A 12,069-nucleotide genomic window follows, 5' to 3' on the forward strand; every position below is an offset into this window, starting at 1 on the left:
AACCTGAGGGGAGGTTAAGATCGTAGTTTACATGTACCAGTTTTTGAAATCTTAGTATTCTTATTAAGATGGAAACTATAACTGAAGGGCTCCAATTCTGGATGAGGTACGGACAAAGGAAAGCTAATTCTAGAAATCTGCCTCCTCAATGAGTCAATCACACTCCTCCTCCTTTCAGTGGATTAATTTTTAAAGTATATCTCACTACCAACCTGGTGGGAGAGAACACTCCAAATGAGAAACTTTATCAATATTGTTTATTGGTAAGGGTTTTATACTTGTCCATTTTGTGTGTTAGGATATATTAGCTATGCCATTTTGTCTGTTTTAACCCTTGACTTCAGGTAACTAGGAATTGGTAACCTCCACTCACTCTGGGGGAGGGTTTCCCCGAATGATTGCATCATCCAGTTTAAGGGTGTTGTTTGGAGCCGGACATGCTTGTCTCTATTTTCTTATCCTTTGGGTGGTCTTGAATACTTCGGATAAAAGCCATCAGAGAGAGTCTGAATGTGTGTGCACTGTCACTTTGCTCTGGGTAAAAGTTTATTAACTGGTTTCCTATGAGTACACTCCGACCCTTTTTGATAGAATGTATCAAACACTGACGGCCTCTTCAGGATCAAATTTGTACCTTTTTTCCTCTGAAACATTGGAGTCTAATTTCCTCCACACAATTTTTCTTGTTGGAAGGCGAGAGGAGAAGCCCTAAATCTCAGGACAGAAGCTGGAGGGCTCAGGTAACGGGAACAGGAAAGAGGGAGTGAGCTCAGGTCATCGAGGCCTCTGTGAGGCCAGAAGAGAGGTGGGGAAGACGGAGAGAGGATTCTTCCAAGGAGGTAAGAAAGGAGTTAGAGAAACAAAGGGCTTCCTTAGAAACCTGAGAGTTTCAAAAAGAGTCAAGTGAGATGAAGTTTGGGTTTGGGGGGGATTTTTTAATTCTTTTTTTTTTATTTTTTTTGAGACGGAGTCTCGCTCTGTCACCCAGGCTGGAGTGCAGTGGTACGATCTTGGGTCACTGCAACCTCCGTCTCCCGGGTTCAAGCAATTCTCCTGCCTCAGCCTCCTGAGTAGCTGGGACTACAGGCACCCGCCACCTCGCCCGGCTAGTTTTTGTATTTTTAGTAGAGATGGGGTTTCACCATATTGGCCAGGCTGGTCTTGAACTCCTGACCTTGTTATCCACCTGCCTCAGCCTCCCAAAGTGCTGGGATTACAGGCGTGAGCCACTAAGCCCAGCCAATTTTTTTATTCTTTAAAGAGACAGGGGACAGGGTCTTGCTCTGTCTCTCAGGCTGGAGTGTAGTGGCATGTTCTTAGCTCACTGCAATCTCCAGCTCCTCAGTTCAAGCAATCCTCAAGCCCCAGCTCCCAAGTAGCTGCAACTACAGGTGCACACCACTACAGCCAGCTAATTTTTTTATTTTTTATTTGTAGAGACAGGGTCATCTCACTATGTTGCCCAGGTTGTTCTCCAACTCCTGGCCTCAGATGATCCTCCTGTCTCAGCCTTCCAAAGCACTGGGATTACACATGTGAGCCACTGTGCCCGTCTGAGATGAAGATTTTTATTATTACCACGAGGCTGTTGACTCCTCTCAATCACCTCCTCGTTTTCTCTACACCTGCATGTAGAGAATGGTCCTTGCTGACAATTCCCTCATTCCTCCCTTTTTCACGTTTCTTGACATCCTTTCTCTTCATTAGGGCTTTCACATTTCTGACTCTTTCAGCCAAATCCCTTCCTATGACAATATTTTGTATTTTTTACTTCTCACTATGTATCCTGGTCACTGAGCTTCTGGAAAAATAATCCAGAATAGCTATGGGCTGGGGGCTTGTTCAAAGAGATGAGCAGCCTTCTGTATGACTGCACCTCTACTTCTGGCACCTCAAATAAAAACACTGGGTTGGCAGTTGTGGTAAGCAGCCTTCTAAGATGGCCCCCAGTGATCCTTGCCTCCTGGTATTCATGCTTTTCTGGAGCATGAGGTGGAGCTGATAACTCCTTTTAACAAACAGAATAACCCAGCTAAGTTTGTCTGTTTTCAGTAGAGACAGGTTCTCACTATGTTGCCCTCCTGGACTCATGTGATCCTCCCGTGTTACCTCCCAATGTGCTGATATTACAGGCATGAGCCATTGCACTCAGCCACAGCCACAGCCTTTTTTTTGAGATGGAGGCTCACTCTGTCGCCCAGGCTGGAGCACAGTGGCGCAATCTCAGTTCACTGCAACCTCCGCCTCCCGGGTTCAAGTGATTCTCCTGCCTCGGCCTCCCAAGTAGCTGGGATTACAGGTGCGTGCCACCATGCCCGGCTAATTTTTGTACTTTTTTAGAGATGGGGTTTCACTATGTTGGCCAGGCTGGCCTTGAACTCCTGACCTGAAGTGATCCACCCACCTCGGCCTCCCAAAGTGCTGGAATTACAGGCGTGAGCCACCACACCCAGCCCATGCCCGGCCTTTTTTTTAACACTTAAATCTTTGATGCATTTTGAATTTATCCTAGTATAAGGTAAGAGAGGTATGAACCTAGGCCTATTGTTTTTCAGTATAAAAGTCTGTTAAAAAACAGAGTATGACCAAAGTGATAAGCTGTCACATCCTTGATTAGGTCACAAAAAACTGACTTGCATTGTGCTAGCACTCCCTCTCACCTTCTCACTTGCTGGCTCTGAGAAAGCAAGCTGCCATGTTGTGAGATATGAGAGGGCCATGTGAGAAACAACCAAGGGAAGACTTTGGCCAAGAATCTAACACCTCAAGAGGAACTAAACACTGCCAACTGAGTAAGTTTAGGGGCAGATCGTTTACTGGCCAAGCCTTCAAATACTACTGCAGCCCTATCTCACACCTTCACTGTAGCCCATGACCCTGAAGTTAGTAGCAGACCCTGCTACACCATGCCCAGATTCCTAACCCCATAAACTGTGAAATCATATATATGTGTGTTACTTCAAGCTGCTAACATTGGATAATTTGTTATCTAGCAGCAGATAACCAATACAGTAGGAACACTGTATGGAAATTTTATCATTTCTCAGTGACTGGGCTGTGAATATTTCCAAACAGATATTGCTTTAAAATAAAGTCTAGATGAATGAATTAATTAAACCCCAATCCTGGCAACCAGTAATTAGCTATGTCTTTTCTGCATTTTCTTTACCAATAACAGAGGGATAATGTACCAACACCCTGTAGGGCAGTGACTGAGAGATTAAGAAGATCTCTATGTAACACATAGCAAGTACTCTGAAAAGTGCTAACACACACTTTAGAAAGATGCTCAATTTATTTCCCCTGGTATTAGATATTAGCCCACTTAAACTGGGTCCCCTGTATTAAAGCTACAGTGATTAAGGTCCTAGAATAATAGAACCTTTGACTTCTCTTAAGTTGAAATAAAATCAGACTTTGGCATAAAATATATTCAATGAATTGCTTATGCCTCAAGAAATTAATATTTCTAATTCTATTTAATGTTTTGGGGTAAGCAGCAAAAATTTAAATTTTCATTTGATATTATTTTATAGCATATAGAAAAATATGTAACACTTGAGGTATATGCAACATTACATTCTGCAGTGACTTCTAGAATTTGCCCTCACATATTCTTTCTGCACATATGTTTCTTGTTAAAAGAACTATACAAAAATAACACTAATTTGAATGTCCAAAAAAAAAAAGAAAAAGAAAAAACATAAAGAACTAATGTTTTTGGAAACAACAGTATACAAGTCAGGCGGTGAGTGACTGAATTAAAGTGTTCTAAAATCCTTGTGTTTTGATTACCTTGTTAAGCATGCATATTAAAATTCCTGAGGTAATGACTATGAGAAAAAGACACAGCGTGTATAACTATATGGAAAGAACAGACTAAGGAAGAATCAGCTAAATCCATTGAGGGTGGGGAGAAAGCAGGAGGGAAGAAGAAGGAGGGTGGACGGATGGAAAAGAAATAGTTGGATAGCACTTTGGGAGGCCGAGGCGGGTGGATCAGAAGGTCAGGAGATCGAGACCATCCTGGCTCACACAGTGAAACCCTGTCTCTACTAAAAATACCAAAAAATTAGCCGGGCGTGGTGGCAGGAGCCTGTAGTCCCAGCTAACTCGGGAGGCTGAGGCAGGAGAATGGCGTGAACCTGGGAGGCAGAGCTTGCTGTGAGTGGAGATCGTGCCACTGCACTCCAGCCTGGGCGACAGAGAGAGACCCCGTCTCAAAAAATAAGAAGAAGAAAAAGAAAAAAGGAAATAGTTGGATAACTAGAACCCAATAGAAATATACACAAAAAACCTCAAAGGGCCTTTCTCACACTAACAGGTTAGCAAAATTCACACTATCTGTTCACATGAAGTGTTGAAGAGGTTGCATACCTAGAACTCCCCTATACTGCTAGTAGGAATATAAATCCACATAACCACTTAACAGGACAGGACAAATTTATCTGCCAGGCTAAAAATATCCATAACCTTAAAGTAGCAACCACTCTCTGAGGCAGATAACACTGTAGCAGTGATTCTCAAAGTGTGACCTAGGAATCCCTGGGATTCCTTAATGCCCTTTCAGGGGACTGTGAGAACAAAAGCATCTATGGATAAAAGATAAAGAACCCATTCAAAGGACAAGATAAACCAACGCATTTTATTATAACAGAGAGTGCTATAAGTTCATTAATAAGGATTCAGAGTCCATGTGCAACTAACCTATATAATCGCGAGTGGAGTTTTGTGGAACATCAAAGAATTCTCGTAATTATCTGAAAATAATACAAAAATATTCTTTTTCTAACTGCCTATCTGTGAGGCCATAGTATCTTCAATATACTTCAACAAAAGCATAAATCACAACAGATTGAATACAGAAGCAGATATGAGAATTGTTATCTTCAATTAAGGCAGATATTAATAAAATTTGCAAATATGTGAAACAAATACTACTCTTAATACTAAAATTTGGCTTTTGTAAACAGTTATTTTTACACAAAAAATATTAACATGTAGTAACTTTTCATTAAGTTATTTTAATTTCTCAAATTTATTTCTAATATAGTAAATACTGAAAAATAAAGCTCTTTGGCGACCTCAATATTGAACACTATAATGAGATCCTGAGGCCAAACCCAAGAACCACCGTCCTAGACACACCCTGCACAAGGAAAACGGACACAGAGGATGAGTTCGAATAGTTGTTTAATATATAACTAATGAAGCAGGAAAATGTAAGAATATAGCTAATTGATGTGGTTGGCTGTGTCCCCACCCAAATCTCATCTTGAATTGTAGCTCTCATGATTCCCATGTGTCATGGGAGGGACCCAGTGGGAGGCAACTGAATCACGGGGGTGGGTCCCTCCCATGCTGTTCTCATGATAGTGAGTTTCATGAGATCTGACAGTTTTATAATGGGCAGTTCACCTGCACACACTCTCTTGCCTGCTGCCATTTAAGAAGTCCCTTTGCTCTTCCTTCACCTTCCACCATGATTGTAAGGCCTCCCCAGCCATGTAAAACTGTGAGTCCATTAAACCTCTTTCCTTTATAAATCACCCAGTCTTGGGTATGTCTTTATTAGCAGCATGAGAACAGATTAATACAGCTAATGTCTCCTAATTGTAACACACAAAACAGAGACCTTCAAAAATTCCAAAAGACTCTTGTGCCATTTGTAGTTTTTAATCAAACCACTCTGTTTTCTCAAGTCCCATCTCCTCCAAGCTTTCTGGAGTAATCGCCCTTCCTCTAAATATTTAAATCGCTTTAAGAAACCCTTCAAAACAGAGGTATCCTAAGAAATCATCTTGCCCAATTAACTCTCACATTATAAGTGAAAATCCTGAGTCTCAGACAGTAAACATCACACAGTTAATCAAGAGAAAAACTGAAGTGGGTCTCCTGACTATGTGGTTCTCAATCTTGTCTTGTTACCTAGAGAGCTCATATGTCAACTTCTCACAAGTTTCTCTGTATTGTTAATCTTGCACATATATGTTTAGGACTTATTTCCAGAAACTAAAGTGTAAACTGCTAAAAAGCAGAATATATGTCTTTTTCTTTCTTTTAAATTAGAGACAGGGTCTCCCTCTGTCACTCTGGCTGGAGTGCAGTAGCATGATCAGAGCTCACTGTAACCTCAGAGCCCTGGGTTCAAGTGATCCTCCTGCCTCCACCTCCCAAGTAGCTAGGACTACTGGTATGTGTCACCATACCCAGTTAATTATTTTATTTTCTGTAGAGACATGGCCTCACTATGTTGCCTAGGTTAGTCTCAAGCTGCAATCCTCCTGCCTTGGCCTCCCAAAGTGCTGGGATTACAGGTGTGAGCCTCCTCGCCTAGCCCTAGGATATATGTCCTAAGTCTATTTTGCATACCTAGAGATGCTTCCTTGCTTTTCTTTTTCAGTTAGTACTAAGAATACTACCCATGAACTCGGTTTCACTATTTCCAGTTTACAGACAAATTGAATAATTGGGCCAGGTGTAGGGGCTCACGCCTATAATCCCAGCACTTTGGGAGGCTGAGGTGGGTGGACCACTGGAGGCCAAGAGTTTGAGACTAGCCTGGCCAACATGGAGAAACACCATTTCTACTAAAAAATACAAACATGAGCTGGGAGTGGTGGCGCAGGCCTCTAATCCCAGCTACTCAGGAGGCTGAGGCAGGAGAACTGCTTGAACCCAGGAGGCAGAGGTTGCAGTAAGCAGAGATCACACCACTGCATTGCAGCCTGGGCAACAGACCAAAACTCCATCTCAAAAAAAAAAAAAAAAAAAATTGAATTATTATATAACTTGCTGTAAGTCTTGCTTAAACTCAAACTAAGGTCTCTATCTCTAAAGCCCATGCTATAGATGATGGAGATCAATCATGATAGCAGAAAACACTTATTGAGAGCTTTCTATGCTCCAGGCACTACTCTAAGCTAAACCTAAAACCTTAAAGGGCAGATCGGATTATCTCCATTTTATACAGGAGGAAACTGTGGGCTTTTTTGGTTTTTTTGTTCTGTTTTGTTTTATTTTGTTTTGAGACAGGGTCTCCCACTGTCATCAGGCTGGAGTGCAGCCATTTATTGAAGAGATTGATGGGAGAGGGGGAAAAACGGGTTGAAGATGGGAAACAGAATTCCACATCGTGCCTGTTACTGAGCTGCCATTTAGGTGTTTGATTGGAGACATCTAAATGTCAAGTAGGCAGCTGACTGCCTGATACTGGATGTGTACATAAGAGAGCTCTGGAAACAGCTATCTGAGTTGCAGCATAAAGTGCCATCTTTAAAACACTAAAGGTTCACTGCAACCTCTGCCTCCCGGGCTCAAGGGATTCTTGTGCCTCAGCCTCCCGAGTAGCTAGGACTACAGGCGTGCACCACCACACACAGCTATTTTTTTTTTTTTTTTTTTTTTGTATTTTTAGTAGAGCCAGGGTTTCACCTTGTTGGCCAGGATGGTCTCGATCTCCTGACCTCATCATCCGCCCACCTCGGCCTCACCGGCCTCACGGGGATTACAGGCGTGAGCCACCGCGCCCAGCCGAAACTGTGGGTTTTAAAGATAACACTTTATGCTGTGACTCAGATAGCTGTTTCCAGAGCCCTCTCATGTACACATCCAATATCAGGCAGGCAGCTGCCTACTTGACACTTACATGTCTCCAATCGAACACCTAAATGGCATCTCTGTAACAGGGACAAAGTGGAATTCCATTTCCCATCTTCAACCCATTGCTACCCCTCCCCCATCAATCTCTTCAATAAATGGCTCTACTTTATTATTTAAGCCATATATCCTAACAGTCATAGTAGATCCCTCTTTTCCTGATGTGATAGAGTCTTACTCCATTTTACTGTTGGCATCTTTTAATCCTCACCCCTTCCTCTTTCCCTTTGGCCCACATCTCAGCAAGCTGGTAAGAAAACACATTTGAATCTCTCTTAAAGAGGGATGAATCTGAAAATGGATGGAGTCTTACCCATCAGCCAGTCAGCATGATCACACATACACAAGAATGGTCCAGCACACTTCATTTGTGTTATGGGGCATTTTTGGTACTTACTACACATACTGAGTTTAAATTCCACTTAAAATCTTCAAGAAATTAATGTATGCAGGAAGGCAGTGAATAGAGCAGTATGATGTAACAAAAATGCATATCTAAGTCTCAAATAGTTCTTTCCATAAGCATAAATTTAACATATTAAGTTATAAGATGGCATTATTTAATTGGCAGCATTTATTCTTCTAGTAGTACATAAAATAATTTCTTATAATTGATAGCTCCTTACAGTTGGTGAATTACAGTATGTGATCCAGTAGTAAATCTGAATCAATAAAAACCAGAACTGAGTCACAGCATAAAGCGCTATCTTTAAATTATAACCAAACTGACTTTATGACTTTAAAGTATTATTCTCCTTTATTCTTGGTTCACAATACTTTGAGTATTCTTTTAAAACTTTGGTTCTTTTTTTTTTTTTTTGGAGATGGAGTCTGACTCTGTCACCCAGGCTGGAGTGCAGTAATGCAGTCTCGGCTCACTGCAACCCCTGCCTCCTGGGTTCAAGCAACTCTCCTGCCTCAGCCTCCTGAGTAGCTAGGATTACAGGCATATGCCACTACGCCCAGCTAATTTTTTTGTTTTTAGTGGAGACAGGGTTTCGCCATGTTGGCCAGGCTGGTCTCAAACTCCTGATCTCAGGTGATCTGCCCACCTTGGCATCCCAAAGTGCTGGGATTACAGGCATAAGCCGCCTTGCCCAGCCAAAACTTTGGTTATTCTTAGTTATCCTGAAACAATATAATGGTCCTTTATGCATTAAAGAATTAAAGATGGAAAAAAACAATGATGATAGTTATTTTGATATATAATAGATTTATGTTAGTTTGAATTGTTTACAACTGACACAGATCCACAGACCAACAATGGGGAGTTTATCAAATGTCTTACCAAAGGTTTATACTTGATTTAAAAATTAAATTGCAACTGGCACCATTATTTACCTAATACATGCTTTCTCAATATCAAAATGCAAGTTTCTAGCTTTGTCAAAATAAAAAATACAGTTATATGAAATGACTATTTAAATTGATCATTGCTTTTTTGTATTTGGATCTCATGGAACACTGCCTAAATTGAAATATTATCCACATAAGCCCAAAGCATGAATAGCAAAGATACAGTAAACAATGAAGACCAAGAATAAATGAGTTTAAACTGCATTTAGGAAAGTATGTTGGATTTGAGATAAAAGAGAAGAATTCACAGATTACAAATTAATAAATAAAACAAGTTAGTGAGAATCAGGAAGTTTTTATAGAAATAAGACAGTCATATTTTCTCTACCTGTCCCTCTTCCCTACATGATTTCTCTCTGGGACTATCTCAAGGAATAGCACGGACAATTTGAACGATCCGGAAACCTGGATATCGTAATTCCTTTTTTTCTGTCACCCCAGTCAATGCATCTCCCTGGAGCCAACCTCCTAAATTTCTACCCCACCTACATTAGCCTACTCTTTGACCACTGTAAGGTTACACTTGGATTACTTATTTACTGCAACAGTCTCATTTAGCAGACTCTCTGCTTCTCCCCTTGTCGTCTTCCAATCTATTCTTCAGAGCAGTCGATCATGCTAAGCAAAAAAACTGTTCATAATACTTCCCAACATAAACCTTCAATGGCCATAAAGAGCCAATTCCTGGCACTTTATATTGTCCTCCTTACAATCAAGACCCTCCACTTGCCTGTCAATATTCTCATACTCCAGCTTACTGGCCACTTCCTAAATGATAGGTACGTGCTTGCCTCCGATTCTTACATAGGCTCTCACCATTGCCCTGGGTCCTCCTACCCACCTTGCTTACACTGATGCATCCTTTCAGATTTCAAGCAAGTAACCTCCTTTAGGAATGCCCTTCTTGAATCCAGACCCCTCCTCCCCCAATCACAGTTCAGTTAGGTGATCCTTCCACATGTTTCCAGAGGACTCAATCATGTACTTGTCATATATCATATTTGCCTGATTAATTCTTACTCTAGTATCATTTCTTGGAAGGCAGAGACTAGCTTCCTTGCAAAGAACATACACTCCAATGCTCACTGAACTAACAAATGATTGTATGCACTGATTAAGAGTCACTGACAGCTCAAAGACAAATCAAATGATCTAAGATCCAATTTAACACTAAGACAGCAATTATGAACCTGAGGAGATACTTTTATGCAGGCAACCCTTACCCCAGCTGAGTAATCGGTATACAGTACATAATAATAAAGAATGAGCTTCTCACTGGAGCCCAGAAAGAAAGAACGCCTATTCAAACTTTTGTTCTATTATATAAAATGTAGCTAAACATATCCACCTGGTTGTATCCAGCACTACGTTAGTAAGATGAAATGCTTAGTACATTTTACAGGCTGGTAAGTGATCATTACACAAAAAGCTCATTTAACCAAGAACGTATAAAATAATCAAACTATTATATATCATTTATACTCACAAATCTTTAAAAATTAAAGTATAAAAATTCTGTAATTGGTAAATATAAAATAGTCATAACATAAATTTCATCTTTTCAAACTAGACTCAGAAATCATCCATTATATGGTATCAACAATAAAGATACGAATTTGTCATCTATTCAACTTCTACACTTCACAATGAGGAAAATGAGGTCCTCAGAAGGCAAGAACTTTCAAGGCCACCTACACAAAATGTATAAAGTATACATTTTACACTTTTTTTGAGAAGGCAACATGGTCACACAGTATAATTTTCCTCCAGAAGATAATCCATATTATCAGTTTCTTGCATATCTTTCCAGGGGTATTTTATCCACGTTCAAGCAAATATGTAAGTTCTTACTTTTATGCAGATGGTAGCAACTATTCTATTCTGCACTTTGTAAAACTGTCCATACAGTTGAGACCTGTGCCCATATTACACAGAAGTAGTCTTCAAAGGATGCATACGGACAAGTACTAATTATAACAGAGGGCGGAACAGCACAGTGCTTCAGAGTGCAGGTCCTGGAATCTAAAACCTACTTGCCAACTATTAGTGTAGCCTTGAACAAGTTACTAAACTGCTCTAAGCCTCAATTTCCTCTGCTATAAACTGAGACTATGAATATAGCAGTCCTCTGCCCCTAGAGGTAGAATAATCCATGGAAACCACTCAGCAACACACCCAGTATATTGTGAGTGCTGCACAAACCATGACTGAAGTACAAAGTCAAATCTAAAACTCAAGGTTTCTACCTCTTGTTCCAAAGCTTTTCTTTTTTCTTCAAAGTGTATTGAATACAACTTTACAAGAGTGTCAACCATTCTCCAAAGAGTTTATTGAACTGAGTTTATTCTGGGGTGTGCAGGGGATTTGCAAATCCAGGGCTATAGGGACCACAGGCATATCCAAACAGGTTGAAGCCAGGAGAAGCTTTTAAAGGCAAAAGGGAAAAGCATAGGGAATTTGTTTGGAAACAAAGAGAACATTGGATACAGGGGAGACTGTGTCAATCAAATGTTCCTGTGCATCCAGCTAGCTATCCTTGTGACGCATGTAGCAAGCTGCAGTCTGAGCTGCAGTGGCCGCTGCAGGTGGGGAATGTCAATGAGGCTCCATGGATGTAGAGATGCAGAGACTGCTGGCAAAATTTCTTATTACAGGCATATGTGCAGAAGAGCCCTTCAGAACTGCTTTATAGCAGTTCTTATGATAGACGTGTGTGACAGCTCCCTTCTTAACCTCCTGGCTTTATTTATTTTTTGTTAGTGTTTAATACAAGTGACTTCATTTTGATTCTGACAGCTCTCACAAGGGAAAAGAGCTAGAAACTTTAAATAATTGTCATTCATGTCATATCAATTTAACACATAAAGGTTTTATGTAGTTATCAACATTTACAATTCTTATATTGCCATTTAATTGATGTTATTATGTATGCTCAAGTTTATAAACCAAACCTTAAATAATTCTTATTAATGAATATTATTCTATTATATAGATACAACATTCTCTAATAGTTTCCAGAGCAAACAGAGCCCCAATAACTGTCTCTGGGCAAAT

The 12,069-nt window shown here is 40.4% G+C and overlaps 1 protein-coding gene across 2 annotated transcripts in view; it reads right to left on the reverse strand.

Annotated features, from left to right (window-relative positions):
* LOC111546581 (dnaJ homolog subfamily C member 3) overlaps positions 1-12,069 on the reverse strand; it is a 107,848-nt gene that overhangs the window by 36,168 nt on the left and 59,611 nt on the right. The window lies entirely within an intron of this gene.

Source organism: Piliocolobus tephrosceles, chromosome X, assembly GCF_002776525.5.
Source record: "Piliocolobus tephrosceles isolate RC106 chromosome X, ASM277652v3, whole genome shotgun sequence".
NCBI lineage: Eukaryota > Metazoa > Chordata > Mammalia > Primates > Cercopithecidae > Piliocolobus > Piliocolobus tephrosceles.